We start from the raw sequence: 21585 nt of genomic DNA, 5'->3' as shown, positions 1-21585 counted from the left end.
GCTGTCAGTCTATACCAGAGACTCAAAGGAGCCAGCGCTAGCCTGCCTCAACTTGTGGCACAGGTTAAGAAAGGCCCCCACACTTTGTAAAGAATAATTTACAAGACCAAACTCCAGGCAAATCTGGACAGCGGACAAGGTTTTTGGTAGCTGCAGCACTTTTTTGTAGATTTTAGTCACATGTTGGTTGAGCGCAATAATAAGCTTGCCCAAAGAGATCTCATAATCACACTACAAGGTGGGACCCATCTTGGCCCGCATTACCTCCAGCATTGGTGCTAAGCAAGGTCCATTCACTTTTTTAGCAAGTTTGGAAAGACTGACTTGAAGTGCCAGGGCTTTCATGGCAATTTGACTACGATGTTTTAATAAAGAGCCTCTTGAATCGATGTAGAACCCCAGATATTTATAGGTTTTACCCATCCAAACCCAGCAGAATCAGTCCCCCCAACCACCAAACGATAATGGGACATAAAGGTGTGCGGAGAACTCCAGGTAGCGGCCCTGCAGATTTCAGCCATGGAAGCCCCCTGAAAACAAGCCCAGGAAGCCGCCACCCCCCGAGTCGACCTCCCCTGAACAGACCCAGGAGCCAACACACCACAGGCCTCATATGCAGCACCCACAGCCCAACGCAGCCAACGACTGAGGGTAGCCCCAGAAGGCTTAAGACCCTGACCAGCCAGGCCAAAGGTCACAAAAAGGGATTCCACCTTACGAAACGGCCCAGTACGCAACAAATAGATCTCCAGAGCCCTCCGAACGTCCAAACAGTGCAGCCGCACCTCAACCTCTGAAAGAGGATCAGGACAAAAAACAGGCAAAACCAGATCCGCAGAGCAGTGAAAAGAGGAAGGGACCTTGGGAACAAAGGAAGGATCAGGCCGCAGTACCACCCGATCAGGAAAGAAACGTAAAAAAGGGGCCGAACAAAGCAAGGAGCCCAATTCCCCAATCCGCCTAGCCGACGTAATAGCCACCAGGAACAGCACCTTGATCGTCAGAAACCTCAAAGACACCTCCAGCAGTTCTTTGTGCCTCTGGATTAAAAAACTAAATTCCTGCAACCCGACGGGGTTAAATGAACGACTTGAATATAGTTGCTTTCTGTAAAGTATAATTCGCTGTAACAGGCCTTTTGAATCAATTGTTTTTGACATTACCCTTTTAGGAACATGTTTACATATTGACCACCATTTATTCTTTTGGTTCCACCAGACGACTTTTTTACGTATTCATGTGAAACATCACCACATTTTGTGAACCTTGAATTTTGTCTTGTGTATTATCTTTTAAACTATGCGTTTTGCACCCTTCTTTTATCCAGTGCACTATTTTCCCACCCGATACAGACTGTTCCAATATGGCCGCGAGCTTAAACACACACACGTTGCACTCAGAGTGAGTTCGAATGTGATTACGTTTTGATGGCATCGGTCTCTTGAATATCACACTTGATTTTGCACACTCAGGCGCCGTTAGACTCGTTTAAATTAATTTGACGTTCACCTTAGATAGATCTCTTGGCATACTTCCGGGTTACGAGGGGACTTTCTTTAACCACACTAAAGCGCATGCGCAAGCATTCTCTAACCCGATGTCGGACATGATTTACTGAGTTTAACTACTCGTCTTACCAAGCCGTCCACCCGGTGAGTACACCATAGCGTACTAGCATTAGAAACGTAGATAAACTCTGCGGGGACACTCTCGCAATGGTAACATGAGTGTAACAGTATTTTACATCAAGGGGGTCGCATACACGGAACCCGCAATTAACGCACACGACTTTAGTTGAACGTTTTCAACACGAATCACTTGGTGATATATTGGTTAACTTTCACGGAACGTGTTTAAACATCCCTGTATTTATTTTCACGAAAATTAACCTTTTAATCTCACTTGGGCTGCACATTCTTAACTTTCATTTACACCCCTCCGGGTGTCTCTATGTAAAAGCATGTTGTAAGATTGATTTATACCATACCCCTTTAACATATTGTTCATGCATTGTGCACAGACTGTGACCTGCTTCCATATCATTGATCATACTTTATCTGATTTTACCCTTTAGAAATGTATTTCCCCTGATGAAGTGCAGACAGCACGAAATGCATTGGGTATTTGGATGACTTAATGGATGACACGTTTTATTGGAATGTTGTTGAACTCTTCATACTGCTGTGATGTAACAGCTTATTTAGAGAACATCATCCATTAAATGAATAAATAAGAATATCCAACAGTTTACCTTTTGATATACCTCAAGAACACTTTATATTTAATTTGGTACAATATTGGAGGGACTTATCTCCCCAAAGGAGTGCGATTGGTCCCACTGTCAAACCTGACAGCTTTTGAACCAACATATATTGAGAACTCCCCAACGGTCAGAGGGAGCAAACCGGTCAGCACCCAAGTTACTTCAAGGAGCGAATTGAACTTGAACTAGAATTAACACAGAGTGCCACACTACTCTCCTTTCCATTTGCTGCCAAAAGTATTACCCATTCCTGCTCTGAGATGTTTGCGGAGCCTAGGCAAATATTTCCATTAGTTTGTCTATTAAATAGTGCCCAGGAGTTTCTAGAGTACCGACTTTTACTTGCAAAGTGAAGCATGCACAAGAGGTGTTGAAGATGCTGTTGTTTTTCAATTCGACATGCCCATCTATATTTAGTTTGTGCGATTTTATAGTTAGACAGTCAGATTCAGGGTGACTCTTTATCGCACTAAGACCATTGTTTCAAGTGAGAAAAAGGCCTGCTTGCTACTACTTCCCACACAATGCTGCGTCAAATGTTGGAATTGATTTAAAAGCTGAGTACAGAAATTACCCAGTCTTCTATTGGATCAGAGGACCACAGATTAAGACGAATAGTAAATTGTTCAAATCTTGGATGATCTTTATACTAGCCTCTTCATTGCATGTTAAGCATTTTAAATTTTCAAAATAAACTTCTGTGTGTGTAGTAGAAGCTAGGTCATGGTTTGGTACGGTCGGAATGATGCTGATGACTTGTGGGCGATGATTGCTTTCCGAGCATTCTATAATGCAATAGTTTTCTATGTATGGAAGCAATTCTAAATTGAAAATTGTATAGTCAAGATAAGATCACTTTCTGCTGTTTGTCCACGACCAGTTTAGGTGGATATTTTTTTTAATACTTTATTTACCAGTTTCAGAATGAAAACAATATATTGTTCCAGCTCCAGTTCCATGACAGTTAATAGGAGGCAATACGTATGACATTGGTTGTATGATGCATGACATTCAGTATCACAGAAAAATTGATAGACCATTCAATCAAAGTTACAAGTACATTGTATGCTAACTCACTCACCACCTCTCCAGTATTTATGCCTGCGATGCCAGCAAAACACAATGTGGGAAACAATCATATTTTTAGAATGAAAAGAACACAAACCGTTCTCCATTGTGTAGTCATATTTAGATCAACCAATACCTGCCGGTACCAGGCCGGCGTCAAGGCGTGTGTCAGGTTGAGATTGTGATGTCGCTGTGTATTGTTTGAGAGGGCCCCAAATGTCAAGTGGGCGGGATGTGCTGGGCAGAGTGGAGGCGTATAAGTCATAATTTTGGTTACAATATGCCAAACTGTTTAGCCAGTCTTTGCTCATCTGTACCACCTTCCTCCCCCATTTTAATGCTATTTCCCTTTTTTGCTAGGCGTAACCCCAAGGCGGTGAATTTCCAGACTGACTTTGGGATATTGTTCACATACCATAATTAGGGTGACCAACTGGCATTGGTGCAAATTCAGGATGGTGAGTGTAAAAATTCAGGACAAAGGGTCAACATTCAGGACACAAATTCAGGACAGGAGGTCAAAATTCAGGACAAAACTTCAGGACAATAAGTAAGTTTTACAGACACATCAGAGGTCGCGCAATAGTATATAATTAAGCCCAGCCATTTCCAAACATATTCAACCATTTGCAAACCTATCCATCATGTATCCTTCCATCTATAATTTCACTCATCCATCCCTTCATCCATCCTTTCACTCACCCATCCATTATCCATCCATCCACCCTTTCACCCTATCCATCTGTACACTTATCCATCCACTCTTCATCCCATCCATCCATTCACTCATCCATCCAGCCATTTACCCTTTCACCAATCCAGCCATCCTTTCACTTACTAATTCTTCCACCCATCCACTCTTTAAGTCATCCATCCATCCTCCCTTTCTCTCTCCATCGACCCTTTCACTTAGCCATCCTTCCTTCCTTCCATCCATCCATCCATCCACCCACCCACCCATCCATCTACTCATCCACTCATGAATCCATCCATTGACCCAATCACTCATCCATCTATCATTTCACTCCTTCACACATCTATTCATCCTTTTGTCCATCTACCCTCCCTTTCACTCACTCATCCATCCTTACATCCACCCTTTCACTCATACGTACATTCATTCACCCTTGCACTTATCAATCCATCAACCCATCCATCATTTCACTCATCCACCCAACCACCCATCATCCACCCAACCATCCACCCACCCACCCACCATCCAATGCACTCATCCATCCTTTCACCCACCCACCATCCACCCACCCACTCATCCATCCTTTCACCCACCCACTCATCATCCATCCATCCTTTCACCCACTCTCCATCCATCCATCCTTTCACCCACCCACTCATCATCCATCCATCCTTCCCCTCATCCATCCATCCTTCCCCTCATCATCCTTCCATCCATCCATCCTTTCACCCACCCCTTCATCATCCATCCATCCTTCCCCTCATCATCCATCCATCCTTCCCCTCATCATCCATCCTTTCACCCACCCCCTCATCACCCATCCATCCACCCTTCTCCTCATCATCCATCCTTTCACCCACCCCCTCATCATCCATCCATCCTTCCCCTCATCATCCATCCATCCTCCCCCCCTCATCATCCATCCCCCCATCATCCATCCATCCATCCTTTCACCCACCCCCTCATCATCCATCCATCCATCCTTCCCCTCATCATCCATCCATCCTCCCCCTCATCATCCATCCATCCATCCATTCACCCACCCCCTCATCATCCATCCATCCTTTCACCCACCCCCTCATCATCCATCCATCCCCTCATCATCCATCCATCCTTCCACTCATCATCCATCCTTTCACCCACTCTCCATCCATCCATCCTTTCACCCACCCACTCATCATCCATCCATCCATCCTTCCCCTCATCATCCATCCATCCATCCATCCTTTCACCCACCCCCTCATCATCCATTCATCCTTCCCCTCATCATCTATCCTTTCACCCACCCCCTCATCATCCATCCATCCATCCTTTCACCCACTCCCTCATCATCCATCCATCCCCTCATCATCCATCCATCCTTCCCCTCATCATCCATCCATCCTCCCCCTCATCATCCATCCATCCATCCTTCCCCTCATCATCCATCCATCCTTTCACCCACCCACCCATCCATCCATCCATCCTTCCCCTCCATCCATCCCCTCATCCATCCATCCTTCCCCTCATTCATCCTTCCCCTCATCCATCCTTCCTTCCTTCCACTCATCCATCCATCCTTCCCCTCGTCCATCCATCCTTCCCCTTATCCATCCTTCCTTTCATCCATCATCCATCCTTCCCCTCACCCATCTATCCATCCATCCTTCCCCTCCATCCATCCCCTCATCCATCCATCATTCCCCTCATCTTTCCTTCCCCTCATCCATCCATCCTTCCCCTCCATCCATCCATCCATCCCCTCATCCATCCATCCCCTCATCCATCCATCCTTCCCCTCATCCATCCATCCTTCCCCTCATCCATCGTTCTCCTCATCCATCATCCAGCTACCCTTCCACCCATACATCCAGCTATTTACATTTTCTCTCATCCATCCTTCCCCTCACTCATCAATCCATCAATCCTCTCATTATCCATTTATTCAATCTTTCATTTATCCATTCACCCTTTCACTAATTCATCCAGCCATCCACCCATCCCTTCACTTACTTACTCGCCCACCTTTCCATATTAATTTGAGCTGAGACCTTTTGAGAAGAGGCCCATCAGGAACTTCACCCTCGCTGCAGGAGCCGTTCCAGGACTGGGACAGAAGCCACCCAGGGCGGAGACAGGATCCACCACAGGGGGGGACAGGAGCCATCACAGGCAGGGGAGGGGGACAGGAGCCATCACAGGGGGAGGGAGCAGGAGCCACCACAGGGGGGGACAGGAGCCATCACAGGTGGTGGGAGGGGGACAGGAGCCATCACAGGAGGTGGAACAGGATCCACCAGGGTGGGCACAGGGGTGGGCATGCAGTATTCTAGTATCATCTTGGGCTCCTCGCCCCCTCCTGCACAAGACAACGAGATGACAGGCTCTCTGTCCAAAATGCCATCCCCCACTTTGATGTACAGTACTTACAGGAGATACTCTAAGAGAACTGGTTTAACTGATTGTCCTTTGTTAATCAGTGTGGGTGCGATTGTGCCATTTCTTTATTTTATTACAATATAGACTGCATGTTTGAAGAACGGGGATTTGCTTACAATTTAGTGACAGTAATTAAGCTCTGTGACAAGAGAGAACCAAGTGCTGCCTCTGTGTAATCTGGCCGAGTCTAGGATGTTTGGGGCCCTGGGTAGAAATGGAATGTGTGAGCCCCCCTCTAAATAGCAGGGACATGATGCATTCAGGGCTGTTTGCATCTGAATAGATGCCCCTGCTCCTGAAGCTGCAGCCCCTCCCTCTCGGTCACCTTCAAGCACCTCTTAACAGCTCATCAAGGGCTGAAGTAAAGGGCTGAAGGTGTGAGGGTTGCCATCCCGCTGTGCCTCTCCAATGCTGCGGGGTATCTGAGCTTTGGAATAGCATCGGTGTCAAGAAGGGAGGTGGGTGGAAGCTGCGCCTGGTTAAAATTACGGACAAATGGCGTCCGTTAAAGAATCCTTCACGGACAACGGACAGACGGCCAAAATTACGGACTGTCCGTGAAATTTACGGACGGTTGGTCACCCTAACCATAATAGGGCCACTTCCGGTGTGGGGACAATGGCTAAGCCTATCATTGTCTAGTATATGCTGTATATTTCAGTCCAATATGCACCACTTTTGCTGCAGGTCCAAGCGAGGTGTGAAAAATCGGGATGTGGGGACTTACATTTTAGGCAGGGTCTAGTTTGTGGATCACCGCAGGTGTGATGTAAATTCTGCACAGGAACTTGAAGTGGATAAGTTTGTGACGGCTATTCAGAGAAACTGCCTTGATTTGCAAGCAGCACGCAGCCCATTGGTCATCAGTAATTGGGTGACCTAGATCAGCCTCCCACGCGGCCCGCACCATAGCATTGCAGACTGATATCAGCTCCACACAGGATGTCTATAGTTTGGAAATCAAGTGGTCCCCAGTGTTACTTTATAATTGTGGACAGGGGAGTGAATGGGTTGGGTTCAACAGGGAAACCATGGATCTTTGCACTTACAGTGGCACGAAGTCGGGCAAGCACAAATTTGTCCATAAACAAGGCCTCAGTAAAACTTATCTCTGTCAGAGACAGAAAAAACTTGGCCATCAATGTAAAGGTCCCCAATAGTAGTCATGTCGAATCGGGAAAGGGTGCGCTGCACTATCCTCTCTCCAGTGATGGTTATCCACCATTGATTCGGAATCGGTGGGCTCGGAGAGTACAGTGGCGGTGAGCCCAACATCCGAGCCACTTTGAGTCAAGCCCAGCTGGTAGTGGAGACCGTCTGAATATCGAGAGGTTCACAAGGGTAGCCCAGGGGTAAGACAGTGCGTAATGTATCTGGAAGGTCTGCCTCAGGGTGCAAATAGGGGATTCAGGCGTCAGGGTGGAACCAGGCGTGGGCATAGCTGCACTGAGCGACCAAATGATATATCTGAAAATTAGGGACTCCAAAACCTCCTTTTTGGTATGGGAGCGTCCTGATCTCCCAACAGACTCTGGGGGTGCGCCCCCCCCAAGTCAGCAAAATAAGGTGGGTGCTTATGGATTTAAAAAAATTATTCAGTAGTGGAATAGGAATATTATTGAACAAATACAGGAATTTGGGCATAATAATCATTTTGATCAGCGCACTACGCCCAGCAATCACATGTTTCTCTAGTGTGTGAATCGCACTGCTATAGTTGAATAATATGATTTTGTCCGTATTTAAGTGTATGTTTATTCCCAAATACCTAATGTAGTCCGAGCTCCAAGCTAGCAGTTAGTCACACTCCCAGCGGACCATGCTCGCAGGGTGGGGGAATATCAAAGATTTGTGGCAGTTTACACCAAGGCCTGAGAAGCCGCCAAATCTGGTGATCTCTCACATGAGAGGATGCAAATTGTTTAGGGGGTCCCTGACGTATAGGATGATATCATCCACATATAAGGATGCCAGTAGGGGCCCTGTGTTAAATTGGAGCCCTCTATGGAGATGACCCTCCTGGAAATGATGAATGAGTGGGTCCATCGCTAATATGAAAAGCAACGGGGACAGGTAACAGCCCTCTTTGGTACCGCAGGATAAAGCATGACCGCCCATATAAACGGCCACTCTAGGGAGTCAAATGCTTTCTCCGTGTCTTGCAGAACCGCTACGGCCGGCGTAGCCGGGTTTATTCTATGCAAGATCGCGAAGAGTGTACGAAGGTTCAGGGAAATATATCTGCGTGGGACAAACCCCGACTGGACTGGGGATATTATTTTATCCAACAGCAGAGCAAAACGTGTTGATATCGTTTTCCCTAGTATTTTATAGTCGAAGTTCAGTAGTGATAATGGCCTATATGACCAACAGTGCAGGGGATCCTTACCAGGTTTGGGTAATAATACGATCACTGCTTCGCGCTTAGTGGGAGCAACTGGTTTCATTCCAGAGATTTATGATAAACTTCTATGAGTTTCAGGGCTAGGAGGTTTTTATATTGTTTGTAAAGTCCCCTGTGAAGCCATCAAGGCCCGGGGCAGAGGAGCCGTTGAGCGCATCTATAGCATTTGTTATTTCATCTTTTGAAAATGGCTCGGCGGGGAAGTCCTGCATGTATTTATCCATGTAGACCAGTGTAATTGCCGCAAAATAATCTTCATGTTCAGTTGAGGTGTGTGTTATTTTGGAAGGGTATAGACACTCATAATAGGTCAATAATGTGTCCTGGATGCCAGATGTATCTGTTAAGGTAGCCCCTGTTTTGCATCGGAGTTCTGTAATGTATGATTTGGAATACAGGGGTCTAAACAGCTGTGCTAAAGCGCATCCTGGTTTTCTCGCCATACCTACATGCCACAGCATATTTGCTGAAGAAATGAGTTTCTCTTTCCGCTGCTTCCTGTAACTCCACCAGTAATGCCAAACGGCTCCGCTCGCCTTCAGCATTGTCAGAGCAGCGAGGCATAGAGGCATTAGCAGCGAGGAGCAGTTGCTCGAAGTTGGCCAGGGTCTTCCGCAGGTCTTTCAAGACCCCAGCATGCTTTGTGATGGCAATGCCCCTAATGTATCACTTAAAGGACTCCCAGAGAATGGCCCATGTGTCCACCGACCCCGGGTTCAAGTCCAATTAGTCTTCAATGGCTTCCCTATTTTCTGAGACAAATAGGTCATCATTTAATGCCCTGCCCGGGAATCTCCCCTGCCGCTCATTTCCTCAGGTCTGGGGAGGCAAAGTTTAAGCAGGATAGGGGCATGGTCTGAGTAGGTCCACAGGAGTATCTCTAGTGTGGTGTACCAGGTGATAGGGGTTGGGGAGAGTAACCTAAAATCTAGTCTGGTCCAGGTGTTGTGCTGGGCTAAGTAGTTCGTGAACCCCAGATTCCCGGGTTGCGGGCTCTCCAAGCGTCTGAGAGCTGTAACGCTTCGCAGGTATCCAGGTAATACTTGCTGCGCCCGGGGCTTGGAGTCCGCCACGCTGGATGAACTATCAATAGTGCAATTTAGGAACAAAATAAAGTCCCCACCGAGCAGCAAACCGCCTATGCCCATGCGCAATGGTTTGGTGTCAAGTTTGTAAAAGAAGTCGGGGCTGTCAACGTTTGGGGCATACACACACACACCAGAGTAACTATGTGGCCCATCAGCTTGCCAACCACAATAGTATATCGTCCCTTTTGGTCAGTGTGGCAGCAAGTCATAGAGAAGGAGAGCCTCTTGTGGATGAGAATCGCAGTGCCTCGGGCATAGTTACTACAGTTGGAGAAAAAGCAGTGAGCCTCCATCCCGATGCGAAATGTGTGGTGACCGACCTGGGTAAATGTGTCTCCTGCAAGTAAGCTATATCAACGTTATGCCACTGCAGATAATGTATCACATGCTTGCATTTTTTAGGCTTATTGAGTCCTCTTACATTCGAGGTGATAAGCGAGAGGATCAAATGGTCAACTATGTCAGGGGCTGGGACCATATATGACATGTGTCAGTATAATGAAAAAGTGTATAATGGCAGGTAATATGTGAGTGTTATACGTGGAGCTGGAATTTAGATAACATCGAACGTGCCGGCTAACTTCCCCTCCCACCACCCCCCACCCGACCTTGCGACCCAGTTCGCAACGCAAACAACCAAATAACCAAGCATCTAATGCGTCCTGTAAACAACCTATTCGGAAATACAAAGTCTTAGACTGATGCACTGTAATCTGTGAAAATAACTGTGTGCTAGGCACCTAGGGTGGAGGCAACGCTCCGCTGGTACCCAGCATGTTCAGAAAGATAAAAATGAAGTACTCTTAAACTGTCTCAATTATTGTGATGGCAAAAATGGAGCAAAAAATCATTGCATGCATAAAGTGAGGACAATTACAATCACAGAACAGGCCTATTGGTGATTTACTTATGACACTGGCAACAGAGCCGCTATGTGGTGGGGAAGAGACATGACCAACCTCCCTCCATTGGCCACCTGAGTTCTTATATGACTTACAAAATGATTGGACGTCAGTGGGATTGTCAAAGATGCAGGAGCGACCGTTAATGTTGACCAGCAGTCGGCCACGTACAGCATTCCGTTTCGGAGGCTCAAATTCCGTTGTGTTGCCTTGACCCCTGTAAACTTGCGGCGGGCCTCTTGAACCATGATTGTGAAGTCCGGGTATGATGATACCGTAGCCTCCTGCCATGTTAGTGCACCTCCCTCTCTTGCGAGCCTTATCACAGTGTCTCTGTCCCGAAAGTTCATGACGAGAGCTATGATAGGCCTGGGAGGACAGCTGGGGTTAGGGCCAGGGCCCAAGTATCGGTGCGCTCTTTCCACCACAAATCCAGGGGTGAATTCCTCTTTCCCAAATATGTCAATCAGCAATGTTTCCACAAACGTTTCCATTCTTCCCGTGTTCATCGACTCCGGAATTCCAATAATAAGGAGGTTGTTGCGGTGGCCACATGCTTCCAAATGTTCGTTCTTAATAGCAATAGGATTTTCTCCCTGCACTCTAGCTTTTTTCGTAGATTAAGCAGCTCCGTCCTCGAGATCTGAGATCCTACCTTCAGCAGTGTCCATTCGTCGGTTGTGGATATCTAGTTTGGCCCCAAGCATGTCAAGGCATTTCTCCAGCATGTCAAAACTGTTTTACAAAGATTTTAACCCAGCTCTGAGTTCCGCAAGTTGATCAATCAATCAATCAATACATTTGTCGAGCGCACTACTCACCCGTGAGGGTCTCAAGGCGCTAAGGAAGAGGAGGGAGCTGCTACTGCTCGAACAGCCAGGTCTTGAGAATTCTTCTGAAGGTCAGTAGGTCCTGGGTCTGTCACAGGTGGATGGGGAGGGTGTTATGGCAGGGTTGGATGATGCGGTTTCAGAAGCAGCGGTCGAGATTTGGCCACCCTCTGCCATGTCAGCCCATCAATCCTGTGCTCCTTCTGTGACAGCAGGGAGCGAGAGTATTCTCTGCTTGGGATCCTTTCACCCATATCTGAGTGCTCCAAACCTGGTGAACAATTTGCCACAGATAATTCCAACAAGTGCAGCGTGGGGTGAGGGCGCGTCGTGGTGTCTCCAAGGTGAGCTCAGAGGCTCACCGCAGCCCACCACGTGGAAGGCGGGAGGCACTGGCGTGTGACCGTTGGGGTACCTGCAGGTTGGTAGGACTGCCTCAGCAGAGAGGGGTAGCTGGCCCGGTCGTCAAGTGGCCAAGGTTCGGGGAAGTGAGCCTCACTGTGATGGACAGGCCTGGACCTAGGCAGTGGAAGCAGGCAGGCTTGCCCCAGGTTCTGTGTGCCTCAGCTGACCACCTTGATCAGCGCAAGTGGGGATTCTGGAGACTTGGTAGGCCGTATGGCATCTCCCCCTTGGCTGGGCCACAAATCTCAAGGCCAGTCCACAGTCACTGGGGAAAGATGAGGCAGCTCACCAACGCAGTACCTCCACAGGGCCAATGGCAGGGCCGCTCATGGTCGCACTCCGGCGGGCTGCCGCACGTTTGGTGGAGGGCTTATGGTGTTCCAAATATCTCTCCCCCCCTCCATCACTGAGCACAGCCGGGTGGCTGACTCCCTGGTACTCCAAAGGACCCTGTCTCCCAAGAGGTCTATGGGAGCACCGCTGACGAAGTGTACGGCCCTCCCGCGGGGGCTGGAAGGGGGGTGCCGCGATTGCCGCTGTGGAATGGGAGTCAGGAGCTGATGGTGCACTCATCGCTGGTAGGGCAGCAGCCAAGAGATCTTTTACGGTCCCTGCCTCAGGACACAGGCGCACCCCGGGATCATCAGTGTGGGATTTCAGGGGTGCCGCATCGTAGGCCGCAACAGTGTTTTTTTGCAGGTTGTGGGTGATTTAGGCGGCTGGAAATGGCTCCATCATGGTATTATCGGAAGCGGAGTACGTGTCTGGCATTGCAGCGGTTCAGCGGGCCATAATTACGGAAGCAGCCAGGATTGTGCTGGGCCACGAGATGGAGCTTCAGCGCCACGTGGCCACGCCCCCAGTTTGGGTGGATATCATGAGGAAATCTCCCATTCAGAACAATGAAACCTCCTGTATCTTCAATGCTGGTAGGGAAAGAGGAAGCAAATGTTCTGAGTCCTCCGTTGACCCTTGAGAGAGATTGGTGTTAAGTGTCCAATAAGGAGGCAATCAGAAGATGGAAAGTCCCCTGCCAGGTCACACAGGACAGTAGATGGACGATTCAACTGAGACCTTTTTGTACGGACATTAGGATTGATATAGGCATTAAGAAGTAGCAGAGGCCACTGCTGTCTCTATGAGTTAATTTTAATTCCAAAGGAGCCAATTCTCCTGAAAATGTAGTGGTTCTATAGGGCCTTTTAGGCTACATGATGTATAAATTGACAGATCCCCCCTTTTGGCCGGCAACATTTCTGATCTATTACAGCAGGCTTCCAATGTTGCAAAACGCCATTCAAGGGGTAGTTTTGAGTAGTTTTGGGTGGCCCATGTTTCCTTGAAGGCAATAAAATTGTGATAGGAATTAAATTACATATTTCTGGTGTAGTTATTTTATCTCTGAGTCCACTGATATTCCAGGAACACAAGAGTGTTGGTCGCCGTGACTGCAAGTGTTCAGAATTTAGAGAATGTGATTGACGCTCTTTGTTTTTTGCAACATTTTTTCGGGGTTGCAGACTTGCTAACCGATCTTCAGGTCATGCTAAGCTTTTGTTAGAAAGGCTGCTGAGAGCCAACACCAATCTTTTTCGATGTTTGCACTGATGCTCGTGGACCGAGGGGTTATTGTAATGTCTGTCTGGCCTTGTGCATTTCTTAAAATTGAATTCAGCCTTTTTCTATCTTTAACCAGAGTCTGGCTGACTCTTGGTAGCTTAATTGGCGAGTTTCCCAGCATAGCTGGATAATCAGGTTTGAGGTATACTCGGATTTTAACACCCCATGATCGAAAAGATTCTATGCTGGCTAAAAGGGCATTAACCAAAGTAAAAGATTTAAATGTTACCAGTGTTACCTCTGAGACCTGTGAGCCTCTAGCAGGGAGAAATTAAAAACGCTCGATGTCAATGGATATCAATGCATCGAACTGAAGTTGTTTTTAATAGTTTGATTATGTTAATAATGCTGGCCTTTTGAGTAGTACTCAGGAATTAATAGTATCTTGGTGTTTGTAGACTCACAATCGGATGCCTCCTGCCGTTTATGTGGCCAGTTTAAATCAGATTTTTTGCTTGTAATCCAGTTAAAGATCCAGGGCTGGGCGTGTGGTTTGCTTGGGAATCAGACTGATCAAGCTGGAGGTCTCCTGGTGGCCATTGCCCATTTTTGAAGGATACCTTTAGTTGATTGGCTCCTTTATTAGTAAGTGGGCTCCGAGACCGATGATGAGTAGAGGAGAGTGGGGCAGAAGGTATTTCAATTACCATTTTTATTTCAGCTTGCTGGTGACCACTTCATTTATCAGTTCCATTGGGGGGGTCCTGCCGTTGCATTAGCATTTGCCTCATTGCAGAGTTTTGGTTTCTGACTCTGCTGGCTTAAGGAAAGACTAGATCAAAGCGAATAAAGTGCGCCAGCGACCTCCAGGCCACTCGACGCAGGATTCATGACATAAACGTGTTGTGCGCCTTGAGGGGTGCACTACTCTTGTGTGCAGATTTTTCCATTGGCAGTAGTTCGAACTTGCATGTGCTGAGTTCTGGGCCTCTCCAAATCATTGTTTGGAGCCTTGTTGGTAGTTTTAGATCATTCAAAGGGGCATCTTATTGGAGATTGCAACTGCCCTGTCCTTCCTGGGATGGGCCTTGGAACTACTTTGGTATTTGATGCAGTAAAGAAGGGATACCATTTAAAAGCTCTCTGGATGCAATGACAAACAGCAAAATACAAATTGGGTGGTCATGCTAAGCACAGATTTTTAGTTTACATGTTTTAAGCCACGCCCTTAATTATATTGGCCACGCCCCTCTGAGAGACCGTTGTTTTTTCATCCCACTTAAAGCCCTAGTAACAGTGATCCTATGTACATTTGCAATGCAGTTAAAAAAAAATTAAGAGTGGATACAAAAATAATGCCTGTTTAATCTTTCAGGGTGACCTCCAGATAATGTTATGTCTTCTCTGGTTTCAAAGAGAAAAATAAGAGTCAGCTACAGCCATGAGTTTTATTGCCTTGGCGTGAATTGCTGTTAGAAGCAAATCCCTTTAAAATGAGAAACATTCTAATAATTTTTAAACGCTGTAAAGTGCAGATTTCTCAGAACACTAATCTCTTTTAAATCCAAGCACTGTGGAAATGAGAAACATTATAATCTTTGAAATCACTCTTCTGTGGAAGCCTTAATGATTTCCACACTAAAGGGCATATGTGTAAAGAAGATGAAGGCCTGTACCTTTGCATTAATCCATATGCATAAATCGAGATACCAGAATGGTCCTGGAGTCGCGGCAATGAGGGGCATTCAGCTTCAAAGCAGGATGTGTAATGGGGAATGATTTTAAATTATAGACGAGTTCCTGTGCAGGTTTTCCCTGGAGTAAATGTGTGCTTAAGTTTAAGGTCGGCGTCATCTCGCTTTAGTGCTAATATATATTGGAAGGACAGGTACTGCAGACTTCTCTGCACAGGACCGCCACATAAAACAAGACCTGCAAAACAAGAGTATTTTAAAGCGTGTGTTCAAGTATTGTAACATGATTATTTTACCCATAGTAAGAAACATGTAAGCTCCGAAATCGACCATCGCTCGGGGGGTGAGGGGGGTCTCATAAAGGATATCTATAAAAACACGAGTCTTGGTAAGCATGACCGCCATTTTTAAAGCAGCGTTCATGGCCTACAACAAATAATCAATATACATCAGCAAAATCTGACTTAGGGCTAACCTAACAAAGCAACGAATCATATGTTCATATGTTGTTTCGGACGCTCATAATGCAATGGTAGCTGGAAAGCAAGTTCTCAGGCAGCCTGCATTTGAAACCGAGGAACGAAACCTACACACTGCCAGTGAAAGAAGTTAGATCTACTATTGCAAACAACTGCCAGGGCTAAGTGAACGTCAGAGCCACGTGGGTGAGTGTAAAGTGTAAAGTGTAAAACATGCAGGCCTAGATATTTCACACGATTAAAAGAAGAATGCAAAGAGTGAGAGTACCAGCAAGATATTAGTAAAGTGGCCAGTGGCATAACGAAACTTGAGGGGGCCCCCCCTGCAAGGTACCTGGAGGGGAGCCCCTGGAATGAATCAGGAGCTCTCCAGCTAGAATATTGCGCTGAGGGGGCCTTTGGATCTCCCCCCCCCCCCAACACTGCGGGTGCTACAGGGGCTTATATTACGCCACTGGCCTGGTGCTCCTGCTGCCTTCTTTTCGGTCGCTGCTGCTTGGTCCTTGCCCTTGGAGCCAGACATGGCCTCATTCAAGTAGTGCCTAGACACCTCGGGCCACATGCATCAAGCTTTTTTGCATTCGCAAACGGTGCGAATCGCAAAATTCGGCCGTTTGCTAATGCAAAAACCTTTTTTGGGATGCATCATTTTTTTTTCATTTTTCGCAATTTAAGAAATGGCAATTTTTTTGCAATTTCTTAAATTTCGATAGCATTTAAGAAATCGCAAATTTTGCGATTTCTTAAATGCTATGCATGATTTTTCTTAAATTGTGAATTCGCAATTAGGAAGGGGAAAATTACCATGAAGTAAGCCTTCATGGTAATTTGCGAAAAGTTTCAAAAATGCACAAAAGTGCATTTTTGAAACTTATATTTCACACACACATGCCCTTGGGACATGTGTGTGAGTAAAATTTACTTACGTGACATTGCAGGGGTGCAGGGGGGGTCCTTTGGACCCCCCCTGCACCCTTGAAATTGCATTCTCATTTTGCGATTCCTTAATTGCGATTTCGCAAAATGAGAATGCCTTCCTATTGATTCCTATGGGCCTCGAGGCCCATAGGAATCAATGTAAAGCGATTCCTTAATTGCGATTCGCAAATAAGGAATCGCAAATAAGGAAAATTAAGAAATCGCAAAAACTTTTGCGATTTCTTGATGCATAGGAATTTGCGATTCCTTCATTTTCGCAATTTAGGAATCGCAAATTCCTACAATGATGCATGTGGCCCCTCGTCTCTTCTTGTGACACTATACTTCCTGCAGGAACCCAAACATTTCTAAATGCTTGTGCAGACACCATGCAGGCCCTTCTCTGCTGTTTTCTTACACTCTAGGTTGGACGGAGGGACCACCCCTAACATTTTGCTGTGAAGTGGAAGAAAATAAAATTTCCGTAAAGTGGAGAACTAATACCTGGATGCAGAAGGGAGGGCCTTTATCTATAATTTTCTGTTCTTTGCTATGAGCTCATTGCCTCATTTGAACCAAGCTCATCTGCTTGCCAATTCCTACAGGACCAGAGAGCAGGACCTTTCCATGTCCTGCTCTCTGGTCTTCTCTCCTCACTTCTGATGATGCTTTGCTTTGGCACAAAGCTTGGTAAAACCTTGCTCTTCCCTTTGGGCCTCTGTGTGCTACTTTGTTCTTGGAGCAAGAAGACTTCAAGGGCTGTTTTGTGAACTTCTTTTTTTCCAGGACCTTGCACCAGGGCATGGCTCTGGCTCCCTGGTGCTCACTTCACGAGCCAGGTCTTTGCTTTTATGTGTGTGAGAGAAGTTTGCTCCGCTGTTAATTATATTTGTATGTGCCTGGTTGAGTCTTCAGAAAACCCTTTTTACTATACAAAAAAACAACACAACTACTGACACATTGTTTGTTATTTTTCAACAGTCTGTTTTGTATTAACTGTGTGAGCCCCAGGACTCATAATGACATGAAGGACAATAAAAGAGCAGATAAAAAGAACTTTAACCCTGTATGTCTACGAAGCTGGGCATTTGGTGGGGCAAATTCTCCCGCCACAATTCAAAATTAACCCATAGTCAGGCAAACACTGTTTCTCGAAGACAGCATTGTCTCCCCCTTAATAGTGCAGAATTGAGTTTGAAGTCTACTTTGGAAAATGCTTGGTATTGAGTAGTAGTATCAGACCAAGAGCAGAATCAAAAACCTCTTAGTAAATGGTCCCAGAACTATTTAGTAACATCAGAAAGTATGTATGTTATGATTAAAATAGGAACAAAACAACTAACATTGGATTTGTCACTCCAAAGTTATAGCATTGCAAACTACCATTCCCATTCACGGTGGACAGTCCATTAATTCCTCCATAGTGCTCACAAGTAGCCCTGGAGGCTTCTTTCCACTCCATTAGCATCCAGCTCCAGTCAACCTCTTGGTTTCAGGCAGGGTAGAGGGGCTGGATGAGAGTCAGTCATTTTGTGCAGCCAGGCACCTTTCAGTTCCCAAACCTAAGGGTTCCTGCGGTGGTGTCTCTGGCTTTACCAATGGCAAATTAGCAGAAAAAGACTTAGATTTATGCTTAGTTACCAATATTAAGGGCCCAAACAGGCAAGCAGGAGCAAACTAAACAAGACACACAGTCACAATAACTGTGACTAACTACAGCTATCCTGCCAGGGAATACCGAGATCCTCAGGCATAGCTCAGAATTGTGTTAAAAAAAAGAAACTTCTTTTCACTTCAATGTAAGCAGACTTCAGAAAGCGGTCTATTAGTAAGCAATAGGTTGGTTCTACAAATAGGTGGTAGCACAAAAGAAAGTGGCAACAAAAGAAAATATTAGCGATCAGGACCATTAAAGCGCATTGCTGCCTATAATCAAATACCTTCTATGCAGAAAAGTAGAACAAGCATAGGTTTCTACTGCTAATTGTCTCTGACTCACCTGAGGCATGCAGCTCGGTGGCTGGCACTGGCGGGCTGCAGAAGACCACGGCCAGCGAATATTAAATTATGGTCTGACCATCTCAGTGCCTTGGACCCACTGGCCACCTCACATGCAGTTTACGCTGTGCATAACAATACTGGCCCAGCCCTGCCTCACTCTATCCCTCACCATGAGGCTGAAAACAAATCAGCTGCGTGCAGCGCACCTTGTATCACATATGCATCATTTAATTTATGAGGGGGGCCGGCAGGCGTAACTTTCAAACTGTGTTCCAGACGGACCCTGCTATCAGCGAATGTACTGTGTCCCGAGGGGGCCCCTGGAGCTCGGGTGCCCCCCGCAACGCAGGGGCTGAGGGGGCCTGTGTTACGCCCATGAAAACACTGGCGCAGCAATGATTGCCGGTGCAGCGGCAAATTTGCCATAGAGTATGCCAGCCATTCCCCCAGAACACTGGTTCATGCAGCTCTCGGGAACTCCTAAGCCACTTGAAGTTACACTCCTGCCCCCTTCGGGCCCCATTTACAGCAGTACCTGTCACTTACCTGCTGTACTTGTTTTGCATTGCTGTTCGTGACCTCCCTGTTGCACTGCTGCCCTGCATACACTCCACAGGCCTGACTGCTACTGGCATCTACAGAGGGTGGACAGAAAAGGCCCTGAGGAAACTGCCCTTTTTGTATGGTCACCCCAGCAATTTTTTCCCCATTGCTGATGGTATTTACTTGATCCTACTACTAGGCCACAGTGCCAGTGCTCTCTCCCTAATTTATGATGCATTTGAAATGGTAACCCCAATTTTAGCCACGGCTGGTGCAGGTAAGGGGTGGGAAGGAGTCAACATACGGCGAAAAGGGAAAATAAAATTAAAAAAAAGAAAACCACTTAACTTGCGCTTGCTGCATTGCCGAGTTGGGGCTAACAGGAGAAGTATTTTTAATTCTTCTTTCTTTTCCGACTTTGCATGTGTGCTGCAGTGTTTAGCACGCATAAAAAGTGGGAAAAGCTTTTTAACTTATCTAGGCATGGAATTGTGTGCAGGAAAGATACCATTCCTGTACAAATCCAATGCTAGGCTCATGCACGCACACTAGTGCTATGGTGCAAAGGTGTGTGTGTGGCGCTCAGCAGCTGAAATCCCAGCGGAACTTTAGAAAGGGGAGGAGAGAGACATATCCCTGTAGTAGCAGGGGGATAACACAGTCCCTGCAGCCCCTGCAGTGTGGGGGGCTGATCTGCAGGGGGCCACTCAGCACAGTGCTCAGGCCTGAGAGCTCCGGATTAAATCCGGAGCGTGGGCCCCTCCGTGTATCTTGCAGGCCCCCCAATGTTCGTTCCGCCACTTTTTGGGTGTTTAAACATATCTTCTCTCATAGCGGTGTATAGTCCGGTGAATCTGCTCCGATCATTAACTGCTTGCACCAGCAATGTCAATGTACTGTACCATGAAGGGGGTGTCCTTGTGTCCTCCCGGAGTTTGCACATTATCTCCTTCATAGCACAGTATTGTAAATATTGTACCATATGGACTCCATATTGAGTACTTGCCCTCTCGAATGAGGACATTGTGTCCATCGCCCATATGCTAGCTAATGTTAGGAAGCCCTCTCTCTTCCAGTTGGCCGCGTTCATATTTCATTCAAGGTAGGCAAACCCCGGGAGGCATTTACATCTGCAGATTTGCAGCGTATAGGGTGCCCTTGCCTCAAGGTCTGCAGTATCTGCTCCAGAGCTGCACCATATCCCGTACTATATGTAGTATATCAGTTAGGGCTCATGGTATTTCAAAATTTGTAGGTTTAAGGTCTTTCCACTATGAGTTCCTGTAGTAGGGTACCATCTACATTAGTGTCTGTGCCGAGCCAGCCAGCTACACATGGTAGCTACACTGCTAGGTAATAAGCTTCCATGTCAGGGACTCACAGACCTCCCTCTTCGTATGTACAGGTGAGTGTGTCTATCTTTACTCTGCTACTCTTCTTTTCCCATACTAATGTGTTCACTAAAGAGTGTAGATGTTTAATGTAGCTTAGGGGGTATTGTACACGCTGCTCTATAAAATATATAAACATCCTGGTAGCACTGTTATCTTAGTTATCACTATTCTCCTGACCGTTGATAAGGGCAGAGAGCTGCAGAATTCTAGAGATTCTCTCAGTACCCCAAATTAGTCTAGTAGAGTTCAGGATATGCGGGTTCCATTTTGAGGAGGTTACCATGATGCACATATATTGGAAAACCTCTGCCTCCCCTGGTGTCTCCAGATTGGCTAGTAGTGCTCATGGCATGTTCAATAGGCCTGCAATAGGGTATATTAAAGATTTCTGATTGTTGAGTCACAGGTTGGACTGCTGCCCAAGACTGTTGATGCTGTTGAGTTGCACCTCCTCTGGTCTCATGAAGTAGAGAAGCATATTGTCCAGGTACCGTGATACTAGGTTTTCCCTATCCCTCACAGCTATAGCCCAGCGAGACAGCGAAAACCTGAGTTGGTAGGCTAATGGTTAAATTGCCATTACAAAGAGCAGTGGGGTCAATGGGCATCCTTGACGTGTCCCACGTTCCAGGGTCCATTCCACTGATATTGTCCTTACTCTACAAACTGGGTTAGTGTAAAATAGTTTAGTCAAAACTAAGTATTTCAGGCCACAGTTCATGGCTTCTACAGTTGCAAATAAATAGTGCCCCAAGACTGTGTCAAAAGTTTTTTTTGTGTCTAACTACACTAATGCCATGTGTTGCTCTTCTATCTTAGTCCCTCATGATGTGCTGTATTCTCCTAATAATAGGTGCCATTTGCTTGCCAGTTATGAACCGCATTGAGCTGCGTGTACAAGGGTGCCAATAATTTGTGTTAGTC

This window comes from Lissotriton helveticus, chromosome 2_1 (assembly GCF_964261635.1).
Source record: "Lissotriton helveticus chromosome 2_1, aLisHel1.1, whole genome shotgun sequence".
Taxonomy (NCBI): Eukaryota; Metazoa; Chordata; class Amphibia; order Caudata; family Salamandridae; genus Lissotriton; species Lissotriton helveticus.
Note: the sequence above shows the minus strand (reverse complement) of the source record.